This window comes from Anopheles gambiae, chromosome 3 (assembly GCF_943734735.2).
Source record: "Anopheles gambiae chromosome 3, idAnoGambNW_F1_1, whole genome shotgun sequence".
Lineage (NCBI taxonomy): Eukaryota > Metazoa > Arthropoda > Insecta > Diptera > Culicidae > Anopheles > Anopheles gambiae.
In genome coordinates, this window is record NC_064602.1 from 45,372,889 (window position 1) to 45,390,469 (window position 17,581).

Consider the following 17,581-nt stretch of genomic DNA (forward strand, 5'->3'; position numbering starts at 1 on the left):
TTATACCGGGCTAGATTCGGTTTATTATTTCTAAGCGATTTTCCATTATGGTTCCCCTTTCATGGTCTTTCCTTAAATTAAATTTAAATCTTTTTTTTTCTTTTTTTTCGTTTGTGTTTGTGAGTTGTGCTGTTTTTTTTTATGAATGAATTATTATTATTATTATTTTTGTGAGGTAAGAGAATAGTTGTTCTGTTTGTTTCTTTTGTATGCGGTTGTATGGTTATTGCTTATTATTCTGCTTATTATTTTTATTTTTTAACGTCTGTTTCTGAATTGGGATTTGCCACCTTAAGGGCAAATTCCAGCAGAAAGGGTGTTCTGGTTGTGACTAGTGGCATATGGCTTTCTATTCATCTTGTTGCAATTCTCGTGGAATTGAAGGATGCATGTGGCCTGCCCTTTCTCCTCAAAAATACGATGGAGGTCCCGAGTTGTAGGTAAGGTTTTTATATGTCAATAAATGTGAAGGAACGAGGTGGAAAATGTTATGGATATATAGACTGCGGTACGTAATGAAAGTATGTATGAAATGTGACCGTTTGTATATATGATGTGTATTTAGTTGTCCCTGAACCTAAAATTTCTATAAAGATATATTGTTTTTTGATGACGTTTTTTGATGACGTATTTTTGACATATATATTGATGCTCCATTCATTTGCCTAAATATGAAGGATTTGAAACATTGTCAAGTTTGACATTTTTTCCCTTGCAATCCATGGGGTTTAGAAGCTTTATTTTGCCTTGCTTAATGTAATAGTATCTATTTTAAAGCAAAAATAGTCTTGGCATTGAAATAAAAAAAAATCAACCCGGTCTGCTTCCACTGTGCTATGGGCGCACGGTCTATTCGGTTACTGAACCCGAAATGACGGGCATGTTGTTAAGTCGTGCGAGTTGACGACTGTACCACGATTTTAATAACTGAGTTGAATGATTGAAAATAATTGTAAGTTTCTGAGGACTATTGTTCACAAGAATTGAATAATTCAACAAATATAGGATTGAGAACATTACAGAGACCATTTAAACAGAGAGATTCAAAGTTGTTCGGGATTCATTTATATTCATTAACATATTCTCCTCAATCAAGTGTAAGTAACTTTAAATGTGAGGGAGACATTTCTTTCGCAATTAAAATATTGCTTTAACGTCGACCATGGATAAATCGTACGGTACATGCTTCGAAGAGGATTGGACGTCTGGGGAAGGCAAAACACGAGGAGCGAATAAAAACAATTTGTGTAAAAATACCTCATCTCTCATCATACCAACACCATTGTGTGTAGGTTTATCCCTTCCTGGTATTATGTGCTGGATGATTTATGAATCAACTAATGGACGGAAACTACACAAATTAGCACAGTTCTAGCTTTATGCGGGGTCCTTTCCAGCAGGCCATGTTAACTGCGGCGTTGAACCGTGGCACACTTATCACTCCATTCAACATTCATCATTTCATGTAGAAATCTTAGGTATGAAATCCTCTGTGCCCGTGTGCATTGCCGATTCTTTCCGAAAAAAACGAGAGCAATTTTGGGTATGGCGATTGTGGACACGCTTTTCGTGTGACGGTCGACCACATACTGGCAAGAACGATCCATTTCTAATTTCCGAAAAGCTTCCCTGCCGTCGCGTCTCGACATCGAGCGGCGGAAAATGAAACGAAAGGATTGAGGAATAAAATTAATTAATGTTTGCTGTCAGTCAGTCTAATGGCTTAAGCTAATTTCCAGGTTGTGACACACAAACATACCCTTCCCAGTCCCGTGGTGTTTGAGAGCGTTTGAACGCATGAGCGAAATTTAATTTTATAAGTATGTTGTAATCTATTCTCTATATCACGCTTCGCAGCATAGTTTGTGTGCGGTTTGCCGAGACGAGAAAAGTTAAATTTGGATTCAAAGGGAGAAATAAAGCGGTGCAATGGTGTAAATTTGGATAGAAGACAGTCGATATTAGCAGCTCAAATAACAGTACGAGAGTTGTTGAATGCCTTCAATGTTGCAATGTGATAATTAGTTGATAAGTGTACATTTTAAAACACAACAAGTACATTTTGAGTATAGTGTACTTACATACATTTTTAACGTACATTTTGAAACACAATAACTAATATCCAACGTAGAGTAGTACGTTGGCTACACAGCTAATGATTAACAAATGGCAAACTATAAGACTCGTTTGTGACATATATGACTTCAGCCATATTTGCTTAGTATCTACGATTTTTAAGTGTTTATGGTCGGCTTAATATTTATTTTCGTTTAAAGTATGGAATCCGTCCGTTCCGTTCAACCAAATAACGGAACGATAATGAATCATTTCATACAACTTTTACATAAGTATTACATGTTTAATATTGCTGTCGAATATAACCGTAAGCAACTCAAATTTAAAATAAACACAATGTTCCCAACATTGTTAAATAGTGAGAATTAAGTTTAGATAAAAAAAAATCTCCCTCGTTGCTATGAAAGGTTGTTTTCTCCAGTTTGTATTCCCCTATTTTTCCCCTAGTATATTACACCCTCGTATTTAAATGTTCACAAGCTCACATATCTCATCATGCACAGCCTTAAATATTATCATACTTTGTGAGCAAACAGGATTAAAAGTCACTACAAAGGGGAAGTATTAAGTTTTCACTTTCACTGTTGTCTAGGAAATCTGATGACTGGACTTTCTCATGTCTAAGCGACATTCCTCATGAGTAAGTTTGTTCACAAAACGCGTGATGGTTTGTCGTGTCACTATGGTGACTCACCGAATACCGTCTCACTACTAGCTACGCTAGCGAAGGGGAAAACTCGTGTTATGAATCTCGGGTACCTGAAAACTCACCAGATTCCCCATGGAAATGTTTCTCGCTGGTGAGATGTATGTCGCGTCCTAAAATATCTCACCGAATACCGTCTCACTACTGGCTACACTAGCGAAGGAGAAAACTCGTGTTATGAATCTCGGGCGCCTGAAAAATCACCAGATTCACAATGGAAATGTTTCCCGCTGGTGAGATGTATTTTGCATCCAAAAATATCTCACAATGGCATCGGTGTCACCAATACTAAAGCTGGCCAATAAAATTGAACATAACACAGGAAAAACAATTCGCAGCATCCTAGTAAGAGAGTTTCGATTGCATGTTTTCTCGGGAGATGCTCTTCGCACGAGCAAAGAGTAAGATCATCGGTAACTCAGGAGGTAACCCACGCGCCGAATCCAATCAAAACAGGATACAACACCCCAAACACGACGGCATCGTAGCCAACGCACGGATGGAAACATCCGCACGAACATTCGACGTCTGAAGCGGAGTCAGTCACTCGCGGATACTGCACGCGGTAGGATTCGTATGTTTTGTGTATTTTTGTATTGTTCGTACATCTACGGCAGGATAGGTGCGATGGATCCAGATGTCATTGTGAATGGTTAGGGGCATGCATTACCTTAGATGTTTTGATGATGGTATTACTTACCGCATTGTAAGTGAGAAAACCCCTAAGTGTGTGTAATATATTATCTGTGTGTAGTGTTGCAAAAAATAATGAGAGAAGAGTAAACTTCTCTATTTTCATATCAAATCCTTCCGAAAGCATTTTCTTCCGGTCCAGTGCGGTGTATGTGTGTTGAACTACGGAGCCGACCTTTATCTTCTAAGTCTAGAATGACTATACCACATAGAAAATCCGCCTTGTCCAGATCAGTGGATGCCCAAAGTAGGTAGCCAAGCGAAACGAGCTTTTGAAGAGTCGGCCATCCTGTCTGGCCGCAGAAATGGAATCGTCTAGAATCCTTATCATTCAAATCGCACGACTGGCAGCAATAACAAAGTAGTGCCTACTAACGATAAAGAAGCTTCGGGGCCAACGAAGAGCAGCCCGAACAAACGAAAAAGGACAACGTTTATAAAATTGTCTATTTGATTTAGATCTTCTCTCTGAACGGTTTTGTTTCGGCTCGTTGTTTCGCATTGATGCTATCGTGGTAAATGTGTGAGAGTGAGTTTGTTTGTGTCGGTATGGTGCTTTTGAAGGTGTATGTAAAAAAACGTGCGTGCTAGCGGATTTTTTCTTATTGGATTGTGTTCTTCGAATTACGCAAACCGATACTGTGGCATTTTACAATTCGGTGGTTCGTGGAAAACGAGATAATAGTGCCGAAAGTGTTTCGAGTAGCCGAGTGGAAACGCAACTAAACCAGAACAAAACAACGACACCGTTGATGGTTTTGCGAGAAATCTAAATTCATTCTTCTGCTGATCGGGAATTGGGTGAGCGCGCTGTTGCGGTAGCACATGGTGCACGTGATGTTCCCAAACTCGGTGTTTATTGTCTGATACCGTTTTGTCATTCTTTCGTGCAAGGTTTTTCTTTGTTTGTGGTCGGCATTTCACGCCATTGCAATCGCTTTTTCCATCCCGCCATGCTGCTGCAAGTGATTCTCGTCCCACGGTTTATCGAAGTGGTAGGAAATGGAAAATGAATAATACATCTGTCAGTTTGCTAAGCTGGGCCAACTGAAAGGTTTGTACTCGACGTGCGCTTGTGTCGGTAGTGAATCCAATCCCCTCTTCCTCCCCCCTAAGCCCCAATCTCTCCTCTCAAAAACACACATACATACATACAGCACGCAAGTCGGAGGAAGATCACATGAAGACAGACCAGCGTCAGCGAAAATCTGGACCAAAGCCCAATGTTCGAACTAATGAAATGCAGTTCACCACAGACGACCGGAAGAGAAGGGCGAGACAGTTGCGTTTGGTGACATCCGACAGTGAGTGTGTCCTTTGTGCCGGCCGTGATAGCGTTCCTTTTGCAGATGAGCAGTGTACGGCTTTGCTTTGTCCTGTTTAATTTTTTTTACTCACGCTGTCTGGCTTCTGCTTTTGACACTACCGGGGCAATGCAAAAGCAGGAGCTGACGGTTTGAAGTGGATTTCAATTAACCCGGCTTATGGTTGAGTGATAGGTTTCTGTCGGAGTGGCAGGTCTTGGAAATCCGACTGTAAAAAAGCTCCCGGATAGCAAATGGTAAGCATCAGAAGGATAGGGCGATTTTTTTAGATTTGTTAAATTCTCTTTCATAAATTGTTCTTGTGAGTTCGAATGTTTCGTTTCGCGTGTATAGATATATTTATAATATTAGTTGAAAAAACATTATGACTTAACTATTATAGGTTTAGTTTCTCTGATCACTAAGTGGAACAGCCTTATAAATTGATGGCAATTAAAAAGCATGTGAAAAAATAATAGCAATCAAAATTTAGTAATAATAAAATAATAAGAGTAGTAACAATCAAGAGTCAACATCAACAACAGTGCAGCCGAGTGTAGCAGATTATTTCCTAAAGTTTCCTAAAACTAGCCAGTCTCATGGTACAGTCGTCAACTCGTACGACTTAACAACATGCCCGTCATGGGTTCAAGCCCCAAATGGACCGTACCCCCATACGTAGGAGTGATTATCCTGCTATGGAGGGTAATCAAAAGTCATTGAAAGCAAACCCCACAGGTGGTACAGACAGGCCTTGACCGACAACGGTTGTTGAGCCAAAAAAAGAAGAAGAAAACTAAAAATACACATTTGAAATAAACACTCAGAAACATACCTTACTGAACATCGTAAGGTTTTAGAGAAATTTAGACCTAGGGGATGTTAATAACTGGAAAAGCTTTGACTCTTGTTTGGTAACCACGTCAGTAAAACTAACACTTAAATTAAAAAATAAATTGAAAACGAGGCTCCCACTAAATAAATAAAAAAAACAAAAAGGTGTGTAAATCTCCAAAGGTTTGGGGAATTAAACCAGTTTGATTTTTTTCTCATAACTGATAATACCAATTTAAAAAAAATGAATTTTGGAAGATTGACTGTGGTGTATGTTCTTCAACATTGAATTGATTCTTGTTTTCATTAGTTATAGTACTACTGTGGTAGGTTCGGCCGCGCTTCTCAAACCGTTTCGGTGAGTCAATGCGCGGAGCACAGTGAAAGGGTGTGGGACGAGGAAGGGGATCGTACGGAACGCGACACCAAAATGTAAACACATTCGTCGCGTATCGGTTACGTCAACCTGTTCACACTTACGCTAAGTCCGAAAAGAAGCACTTGCTTACGTCGGCGGAATCGCGGACTGGATCGACCTTGCGCGTCGAGTTGATGACCGAGGCGGAAACGGACACCGTGGGAGAAGTTGGGTGGAACTAGTGCAAACGTGCACTTTATTTCGATGAGGGTAATGCTGATCGGTCAACCGACTGAACAGCTGATAACCAAAAATGATTATCAAATATGAGCAGAGCCTTCGGCGGAATCTGCAAATTGGTGAGATGCACCAGAACACGAGTGATCTACGTGTCTATGGAAGGTGAACTGACTTCTCCATCAGTTCGAGCTTTATTTATAACAAATATGGTGTGAAAGTTGTGACACATTTGGCAACCAGATGTTTGTCAAATGTGAGCTTTCGTTTGGTTTTCCGGGTTTGGGTTTTTTACAGGTGTTTCTTAAATTATACCTAGCGTGCCTGTGTTTTATCAACTATCCGTGCATTGTGGATGTAGTGAACGTTTTCCTGTTTATGCCTGGGTTTTACGGAAGTTTATTGCTTATCTGTGGCGCGTTTTCCTTATTTATGTTCTGGGGTAAAACACGAGAACGTTTACGCTTCTGGTGTTTAACGTTTCTTTACCTGGCTTTTGGCTATGCGCTTGCGCTTCTGGTGGTTAACGTCTTTTTACCTGGCTTTTGGCAATGCTAAGTTAGATGTGACCTACTGTTAGCAGTAAATCTGCTACACCTCCACCCTTCGGAAGAATAACGTAATGAAATGACGTTATTCTGTCATATTTTAATTGCTCTAACTTTGTTGATTTTTTTTCTAATACTTTTTTGTGTAAGTTTTATATTTTTGTTTGAAAAAAAAACTTATTGAAAGTATTGTCATTTCGTTAAGGTGGGTAATATTTTATGTACATTGATTTATTATCTAGAGATACAATATCGTTGTTATTTAAATGGAGATTGTAACAGTTTGATATCGCATTGATACGTTTGTTAGGTTCATTTCTTGAGGATTCTACGATTATAGATTTTATAATTGTTATCATTGAGATGGTATGATGCAAATGTTCTAAAAGTTCTTTGAGATACTTTTCGTAAGCAACATTTTTTCTTGGTTCACTAAATGTGACATTTTTATTTTTCACAGCTTTTATATCCTGGCAATATGATTGATTACTTACTTCAATTTTCTTCTTCTTTGATTTGATGCTACGCTTTCTTTTCTTTGCATTATTCAGCTCAGTTGCATGGCTGTCTTTACAGTTCATCTCATTGTTTCTTTCTACGCTATCTAGCAGTTTTATAACCTCTGTTGGGTCGTTCATTGGTTTCTCAACAATATTTCTCTTAACAACGTCATTAATGAGTATAGTTTGCATACAATTTTCGTATTCATTATCATACTGATTATTTATATGTTCTTCGTGATCTTCGTTAGTTATCTCCTCATTTTCTTTAATAATTCTTTCTGAGTCATTACTTGGCCTTTTTACTTCATAAATTATTTGATCGTTCATAGGTTCATAAGATTTAGTTTCATAGCTTGTTCTGCTGTTGAACTCTACATAATCTTGTTCAAATTGCACTTGATTGTTATTTTCATCAATGTTTATATATTCTCTATCATTTTGATTGTAAATGTGATTTTTATTCCGTTGATTATTGTTTTGTGTTAGTGGGATTTGGTCCACTATGTTTTCTGTTTCTTCTGAGAGCTGATCATTTGCTTGAGCACAATAAATTGCTCTTCTCGGATCGCGTTGCTCTAAAATATTTTTGCTAGTGGGTTTCCTATTTTGGATATTATACCCGTTTGTCTCGCTAGGATGTCTATTTTGAACATTTCCTACATTTTTATTTCTCCAGTTACTGTTCTGTGGAGCCTGAGTTCTCCAGTTATTAGTGATTTGCTGAGGTTGAGACCTCCAGCTGCTATTGTTTGAACGATGATCGTTGTTTATCGTGTTATTTGCCTGTAGTTGGTATGAGCTATTATATCGGGTTCCCTGACTGCTTTGCTTGTGATCATGATTCATTTCTTGCGATTTTTTATTTATATTGTCAATATTGACAATTGCCTTAATTGCAGCGTCTAAGGTAGGAATCATACCTGACAGAACTATTGCCTGATGGATCTCGTTTTTTAACCCTTTTCCAAAAGCTTTCATTGCTATCTTGTTGGTTTTTTCGCTAGCCAACTCCGGGGCGACATTTTCGTTTAGGTAAGCCTGCTCTAGTTCTTCTGCTAAGTCTTGAATTTTTTCACCAAAATCCTTCACTGTGAATTTTTGCTTCAGGGCATAGATGGCTATTACAATGTCTTCGGGTAATTCATTTTTCTTAAAATGTGCATTGATTCTTATCAAAATGTCGTCAATGCTGTTTACCAATTTCCCTACAATCTTTCTTCCTTGTCCTTTTAATTTCGATTGAACGATTCTCATGATAAGGTGGTGATGTTGTTCATCTACAGCTTCTTTAAGAATTTCTAATGCTACTAGCATGGCTTCAGCTTCGTCTTCTCCACCATTGAAAGATGGTATGAGGCTTGTTGCCGTATTCAAAATTTCTAGAGGGTTCATTTTGGTATTAGTTTTCCTGACGTTCTAAATTCTAAATTTGAACGATATATTATTTTCGGAATTTCTAATTCATTTTTGTTATCTATAAAAAGTATTTCTCGTCATTAATATTGTCTCTCTATTTGTTGTATTATCTGTATTGCACTCATATGGTAAAAGAGAGGTTTGAAAGAGTCATATCTCGAATTAATCTAAACCTTTTTGTCTGTCACGCAATCCATCTAGTTGGATTATTTACAACAATTTGTCGGAAATAGATATACTAACTAATTCTTTCATTGTTGGCAATAGATAATTTGAATTTAGTTGTTGATAATTCTCGTTTCTTTTATGTTTATTTTGAAATTTCGCATATTTTATGCAGCACAAACTCTAAAGTCTGACTTGCTTTCGTAAGTCGTTTGAAGTTGCATTTAGCGTCTCGTTTCTGGTGTAATTGAAATTATGTTGTAAAACATGGAACTTGTGCTAATGATTATTTTTGATGTTGGTTCAGATAGTTTGTCTGTTTCTAATAGGCAAAGGTAGTCTACTCCTGATTTGATTTTGATGATGATTTTGATATGAGGATATGGTTTACAATACCTTCTTTGAATACATAACATGTATTTGTTTTCGTTGCTGCTGATGATGCTGCTCGCTGATCATCTTTCGGCGCATGGTGTATACTCGGGGCTTGGTATAAACTCGGAGCTTGAAGTATTTTCTTACGATGTCATCAGTTGATATCACTCGGTGTAACTTCTGGGTTGGGACTCCTGTCCATTCTCGCCTGTCAATCCAGATCGGGCAGTAAGCTCGCCTTGATCATTTGTCTTCCACGTTGGGAACTACTTTTCCATAAAATCACGCTGGTCACCTCTCGTGGTCCGTGGTTCTTCCATCCAATATATTATCTTTTATTTTAAACTTGTATCACTTGCAGTAAGACATGTTTTGATTGTCAAAACGCAAACTATTTAGGCAGTTGTAATTTATTCATTGCATCGTTTTTAGCATATATTTTCACTATTCTGAAGATTACTTTTACGATCTTTTGGATGAGTATGATTGAAAGCAATATCAGCACAATGTTCAGTTTCATTTCGTGGCTTTCGTGTTGCTCTGAGTGATCATTTTGGGTCTGGATAATTGTAAGGTCATTATCACCCTTCGTATTTGCTTTCGGATTTGAAGCGTCGTTACCCATTTTTCTTTAACTTGGTTGCACTTTGTATTTGTTTTGCTGAGTTAGCGTTTTGATGCATCATTTAGAGTTGAAATTCAAGGTCTAAAAATTGATTATTTAGGCATTGATCACTTTTGCATTTTAAGATAGATTTTCACAACAGTGTATTAACACTTAACTGGCACTGCTACTTTTTTGTTCTTGTAGCTTTGTTTTTGCTACGCTGTCACGGTCGCCATGTGGTAGGTTCAGCCGCGCTTCTCAAACCGTTTCGGTGAGTCAATGCGCGGAGCACAGTGAAAGGGTGTGGGACGAGGAAGGGGATCGTACGGAACGCGACACCAAAATGTAAACACATTCGTCGCGTATCGGTTACGTCAACCTGTTCACACTTACGCTAAGTCCGAAAAGAAGCACTTGCTTACGTCGGCGGAATCGCGGACTGGATCGACCTTGCGCGTCGAGTTGATGACCGAGGCGGAAACGGACACCGTGGGAGAAGTTGGGTGGAACTAGTGCAAACGTGCACTTTATTTCGATGAGGGTAATGCTGATCGGTCAACCGACTGAACAGCTGATAACCAAAAATGATTATCAAATATGAGCAGAGCCTTCGGCGGAATCTGCAAATTGGTGAGATGCACCAGAACACGAGTGATCTACGTGTCTATGGAAGGTGAACTGACTTCTCCATCAGTTCGAGCTTTATTTATAACAAATATGGTGTGAAAGTTGTGACACATTTGGCAACCAGATGTTTGTCAAATGTGAGCTTTCGTTTGGTTTTCCGGGTTTGGGTTTTTTACAGGTGTTTCTTAAATTATACCTAGCGTGCCTGTGTTTTATCAACTATCCGTGCATTGTGGATGTAGTGAACGTTTTCCTGTTTATGCCTGGGTTTTACGGAAGTTTATTGCTTATCTGTGGCGCGTTTTCCTTATTTATGTTCTGGGGTAAAACACGAGAACGTTTACGCTTCTGGTGTTTAACGTTTCTTTACCTGGCTTTTGGCTATGCGCTTGCGCTTCTGGTGGTTAACGTCTTTTTACCTGGCTTTTGGCAATGCTAAGTTAGATGTGACCTACTGTTAGCAGTAAATCTGCTACACTACTGCTCCCCATAAGCTGTTTTTACAATTTTAGTTGCCTTAGGAATCTGCAAAACATGTTATGGCTAATGATTATTTTGCTAAACTGTAACGATCATGTGAATTTAAGGTCGGCTAAAAGAAGATAATAGATACTAAAACAATGAACATGCTTTGCCAATATGCATTATTTGATAAAAAAAAACAAATCAATATGTTGTATACTGTCTTTAAGATCATCGTGAAAAGTCAGTATAAATGCTGACGTTGGAGGATTATTGCTGTCAGCATCAAAATCAAATTTTTTGGTTCAAATCTGACGTGAGTTTATAACCATTCTGCAAAACACACCTATATTTTTTTGTATCTCGTACCGTAAACAAAAGTCATAACCAACCGCACGCGGCTTTGGCAAAGATTTACGGTCGCTTAAATCAGTCCCCCCGGCATTATATTCGATCCGCTTGACCCCTCCGCTCCTCCTTGCCGGGGGAACGAGAAGCCGTTTGGATTTGGGTCAGATCAATGACAGAGACGATATTTTTTCCTCCGTTTTGTTTCATTCTTGATTGCGGTCTACGGTCGGCTCAACGAAGGCTAATAATTCTGCTTCAATCTCTGCGAAGTAGGAATTACCCAAACATCCAATGGCTGCTCTGTGATGAAATGGTGCGTGTCCCCATTAAATAACGATATAGCATAAATTCGATCAACTGAAATAGTACGAAACGTACAGAATTTAAAAATTGAACCTTCACACACGCACACTAAAACACATCGTTTTTTTAAGAAGATATTAAAAATGAATGGATTTACGATGTATATTGTGAATTAGAGACATATTTCATGCGTTGCCTTGGGGTTCTAAAAGCAAAATGTATCGTTTTCTAATGAACATAATAGGAGGAGTGTTTATTCAGTTTATATTTTGACTGTATGTTCACTAGGGTGTGTGGAGGAGAAAGGCAAATCTCAATCACTAAAATGCTACCTTCCGCATTGTGTTGTTATTTGTTTCCCATAACCAATTTGCGATTCCATTTGGATGGAGAATCATCAACAAATAATCCTCAAGCACACTCTGGTTAAACTTTCATTCTAACCACTAATCGTACTCTTGTTGCAGAAATAGAAACCAAAAATCATTCTGTGCTGTTCGTATACATATTTGATGCTTTCTTCAACAGGCCACTCTCCATCTACGCTAGTTACAGAAGAGTTCAGGATTAAGGAAAGAGGAGCAAAGCCAGATGTACAATCTGCCCTTTAATACAAATCAATCGTTGCTTTGTTTCGCTTGATGAGATGGGTTAGCGATGGAGCTAGACAATTGATCGAACCCGAATTAGGCGATAGATGGTAGCGGATAGGATTGGAATGGGTACACTGGAAAGGCCGCAAATAATCTGGAAGATTGCCGAAATAATAGAAAAAAACAAGACAAAAAAAAACCACAATAACAAACAATACCGCAATGAGCAGAAAACAGAAAATAGAAGCCCGAAACCATTATGGCAGATGATTGATTAAGCTAAATATCTCCTTCTTTCGGCTTGTAATTTAATAGCTTCCTATGAGCCAAAATGCATGAAAATTCGTACGGGTGTGTACACACAGATGTTACTGAACACATTCACTGCGCGTTGGTGAATATTTGCAGAAAAAAATGCCACTGATTAGTCGTGTGCCTTATCCGTATGACGCAGGAAAAGTTTGCCTTGCAGTTGGCATCATTGTAAAGACAATAAAAATAACAACAGCTCGAAACAAATCAAGGCGAGCAGAGAGTGAGTGAGCAACATGGAATGCAGAAAACTAGCTATAAATCATCATTCATAACAGAGACTAAAGATACCCGAACATGGGCACAAAACACACACACATAAACGGGCCGTTGTCCACCAGTATTGGGTGTATTTTGTTTTGTCCTTGGTTCAATCGTTTTCGCAGTTTGTGACAAGACACAAGAGTTTTCACAAGGCTTACGTTTACGCTACGGGTGGATCCCTGTGACAAGGAAGCAACGCAAATGATGCGATTGAGTCGTAACGGAGCGACACGAAGACCCGCTGGTGGCGAGTTTGGTTCGAGATTCATACGGCAAATAATTGATTCTTGGCACGTAGCTACGACTACGGATTATTGTCATTCGTTATCCTGTTCTGCATGGTCCTCCTGATGCGGGGCTAACAGTACTAGGACCATTGAGAAAAGAGGGACGGAGAGAGAGAGTGAGAGAGATAGAGAGAAAGATATGATATTTTTCCAACTACCCTTACCGATAGAGAAACATAGAGGTGGAAACTTTCCAAAATCTCCCGTCGTGAACGTGTGCTGCTGGCGGGGTGCGATTGAGTACGAATCCTGTTGCTAGTTTCGAGGCCATATTCTTGCCTTTTTTGTGTAGCGCACTTTATCTTATTTTTCCTCGCATCGGAAGCGATCCTGGGCGATCCGTAACGAGTGCCAAGAAAGAAGAATCGTTAGTTTGTCCGATTTTTTGTTCGCTCCCACTCTGCTCTGTCATATTGTAGTTGTTATTTTGTGTTGGTAAAGCGCGCACGAGCATGCAACGGGGGTTCGTGCGGAATGCGGCTAGCCTAACGAATGCCGCTGGTTGGGACGTTGCTTTGAGCGCTTTAGTCAGACTGCAGCATCATTTATTCGCGTCAGGATAATGAGAAGGAACAGCGATTCGACATTCATTACACGCGGCGTTCCGCTCGGCGTTTTTTTTTCATCTTTTTCCTTATATTCATTTGTGAGGCTTGAGCTCTTTGTGTTGATGGTTTAAGAAAAAAGGGGTGTTGGGTGATGGTAGAAAACGATGGTAGTGCTGAACAGTCCGACGGTGGTGGAGCAGTGGAAGGAAATGTGATATTAATGGTACATTACGTTAGTTTGTGCTTTATGGTTCAACCACACGCCCGCAGAAATGGCTATCGAGCTGTTTTTTTTTGTTGTCCATCTCAGTCACCATCAGCTGCGGGTTTTCAGCTCGGATAGCTACAGTGCGTGTCATCATTTGTCATACGGGTTCTTGGGGGCAGCTGAGATTTATTAAGAGCCTTGCTGCGAATGCTGTGGGTCCTTCGTACACCTCAAAATGGAAGTATGTATTGTTTGTTGAGCACTAAACCTGCTCCGGCAATTACCAAGGAGAATAATCCCGTGTGACAAGTGTTTCGCATAACTGGTGAAATATTGGAACAGATTGAACACATAATATCGTCGTCTCCAGCACACCAGGTTCGAATTGTTAAAAAAAGTAATTAAAATAAGCATTTAATTGTAAATTATGTTATTGTAAAGAATGGTGTTTAGGTCTTAAAGGCATTGTCAGTGGTTCTAACTATTTTAGCATGCTTTTTATATATCTTATAGAAACGTTAAATGGTTCGAAGTTGGGTTTATCTACAACATCCGCATCCGCGATTATCTAAAAAGAGAAAAAAGAAATTATTAAAAACAGTATCTTTTTTAATATACTTCATTCATGAAATGGGAGAATTGATGAAATATTTACCAAAAATTAATAAATGGTTGATGATTTTGATGATTGATGATTTTGAAGTTTTTGGATGGATTTAGTTGCGTTTTTGCATATTCTTTGTCAAGTGTTTACATTGCACATCAGCTGATTGCTGTCAGACATTTTTAAATGTCAAATGTGTCATTTCGCTGTGTATTTCATTCTTTGTGGCCACACGGTATCACTTTATATTACAAAGAGATAAGAAAGTATACCAACTTTGTCAGATGATATGAAATCCTCTGTATTGTTCCTACGAAAGACACTAATTTGTCCCATTAAAGCGTTCGAATGCTTTAATAATGATGCACACCGCATTACATAAACGCTTAAAGCGTACTACAAGAATGGAAAAAATTAACCCCATGTTGCCCTTGAATAACAAACCTCCCTTGGCACAGACGTGCACCCGTGTTACTTTCCCTCCTAGCGTCGATAAGCGAACCCACTCAATCGGGTAAACGTAGAGAGAAGAAATGCTGAGCTTTTTATCTTGAAATACTCAACAGTGCACGGCTGAGTATACGCCATCCGCAATGGGTCGCCTATTAAGGGGGTAATAATTGGTCACAAAACCTGAGAACCCCCGCTCTACCCATACCCATGGCCACTGCTTGTTCTTAGTAAATTGAGCACGTAGCGCGTAAGGGATTGTCATGCTCATAGTGAGGCGCGTTTATGCGACCACAAACGACGGCTTGCCAATTCCCTGCAAGCTGCTGCAACTGAGACGAGATAAATGTTGAAGATCGAAAAAAGTGGGAACAGAATCAACACAAACATACCTGCACACATACACAATTATACATTTAGGCACATGGTTCCGTAGAGTGCAGGGGCGCTGGCATGTGCTTCACACGTGACGCAATTCACAAGATCATGCTGCTGTACGGAGGATAATGTTGCAATCGTATGAAGAACACCTTTGTGCCGATTGTTCCCTGCACGTCCTACCCCAAGTAACGCATAACGCCTGGTCAGATCGTTTTCTCATTACCCGTACTAAACCCGAGCACCATGAGATGCTTTTGCGAAATGGAACTGATTCCTTGCGTGTCGTCCCTTCGTGTTCAGCCCAGCCGGAAGGAACAATTTCTTGTTTGCAGAAACAGCAAACGGAAGCTGCTAACAGACGATCTTCATACAAGTCATGGCGAGTGTGGCGGGCTTTGTTGCCCGATGCTCCGATGCTGACGATGTTCACAGTCGACGGTGTCTTCGTCAACGGGAGCTAACAACGTAATCCCTCAGCAAAGAGCGTTCGTACGCTTGTCAGACAAGGCCGGGATGCGCGTCTGCCGTCAGCTTCATCAGCATCATCAGCATCGTCATGAACAACAAGCTGCAGCCAGTTTGATAGCAGCAAACGGTGGCTCGCTTTCTGATCCTGTTATTGCAGGAAGCTCACGAGGGTACACGGGAACTGTACACCAACGGTCCCACCCACCCGCTTCTCATTTCCTCGAGCAATCCGTCAAAGGCGAAGCGCATGAAACGTTTCAATGTCGAGGTAAAATCCCGAAATAAAACAAGCTCAGCCAGTAGGTTGTTGAAACTATTGGAGGGCGTATGAGAGATGGACTGAATGTGTGTGAGATAGATGGAGAGAGAGAGAGAGATGGAGAGCGAGTGAGAAACCTAACCAGCTGGTTGGCCTGGGTCGGAAGCAAATATTTTAACCTCATGAGCAAACTTTGATATGATTTATGCATCCGTTTGCATACTGTGGGACGGGTGCCGGCATCGTGTTTAAATGAAAACGATGGGTACACTTTCAATCAAACCAACCTGTACCAGCAGCAGCGTCTGCTGATTGCACCGTGGGAAACATTTGCCACAAACACAGGGAAAGACATGGACCAGAGAGGGATAGAGATTGGCGGCAGAGGCACCTCTGATTGGGAAAAGAATGGAGGATGGAACGTTTCTGTGGCAGCCGCACGTGAGCCAACGCTCTCGTTCGTCTCGCAATCGAAAACGGAAGGCAATCCTTCGTTTGGATAATTTATGGAATGCCAACTATTTTCCTTGCACCATTCCGATGCCGGAGAGATCTGTTTGAATAGTGCCTAATCTATTCCAATTTAACCTCGGCTGCCAGGTGAGGTGACCGAAAAAGGACGAAAAAGCCATCGCTGGCGGGCAAAGTGCACAGTGTCTTGCGGTGGGAAAGCGTGCAAAAGGTGAAGAAAGTTTTTCGACTCAATCATGAGAACGAAGGCCATGGGCAGCGACGGAGGCGGCTGACGGGGAATGCCGGAATGTTATTTTTGAGGCGCCGGAGCTGATTAAACCTGTCTCCTGCGGGTTTGGTTGCTGGATTGGGTGTATACTGGTGGCTTGCAGTGGCTTGCAGTTTGGGGATTGGAAAGGACGTAAATGTTTCGCAGTCTGGCAATCATTTGGAAGAACAAATTGGTTTTATCGATCGAGAGCTTGTTCAGGGTGGTATGAGAGGTAGCGTTTAATTGTTTATTTGTATTCTGAAGGGAAATACCGAAGAATAAGGAGTGAGTAAACGCTTTGCAGGTCGAGATGCACGATAGATACTTACATCTCAAGGGGTATCGATGATCTAATTGTTGAATTATAATTGAAACAGTTTAAATTTTAACAAAATAATTCAAATTTTACGCTACACATTTATTGAAAACACATCAATCGAATGAAAGCACTCTAAGTATTATATGATGAAAGTCGTAGCAAATAAAACAAATACAAAACTTAAATTCTGTTTATCTACAGCTAGTGTTGTTTAAAACCTGCCTTTTATCCTAACCAGAAGCACAACAATTGCAGAATTCGATGAAATGCGACGCGGTGCGCTGTACATTTCCCCTTGGAATATTTATTGCGCTATCTACATGGTCGTAGTCCTCACAATACATTCGCTTTAATCTGTATCTACCATGGCAGAATGTTATTCCGACAAAAAATAATTCCAATCTCTAACGTAGTTGTATGGAAATATTCATCACAATTATGCTTCCCGTAAATCGCTTTACACAATGTATAAAGCAGACGCAAGTGATAAGCCTTTACCTCTAACCAATCCCATTTCAACAAAGAAAGAAAGTCAATCATCGTCTGCAAAACATATTTTTCATCACCATTATCCATGAAACCGGTTCCATCCTCTTCAT

At 39.9% G+C, this 17,581-nt stretch overlaps 1 protein-coding gene across 8 annotated transcripts in view; it reads left to right on the plus strand.

Moving 5' to 3' along the window:
- The first annotated feature begins 3,274 nt into the window (after positions 1-3,274).
- Positions 3,275-17,581, plus strand: part of LOC1279364 (uncharacterized) — a 102,227-nt gene continuing 87,920 nt past the window's right edge. Inside the window, exons 1-2 of one of the 8 annotated variants that reach the window (XM_061661978.1) lie at positions 3,316-3,488; positions 4,975-5,036. The gene's annotated coding sequence lies outside the window, so the exon portion shown is untranslated. Of the gene's footprint in view, positions 3,509-3,542; positions 4,530-4,974; positions 5,037-17,581 lie in introns of those variants that run through there. The other 7 variants (XM_061661976.1, XM_061661979.1, XM_061661973.1 and 4 more) reach the window with 7 other exon arrangements.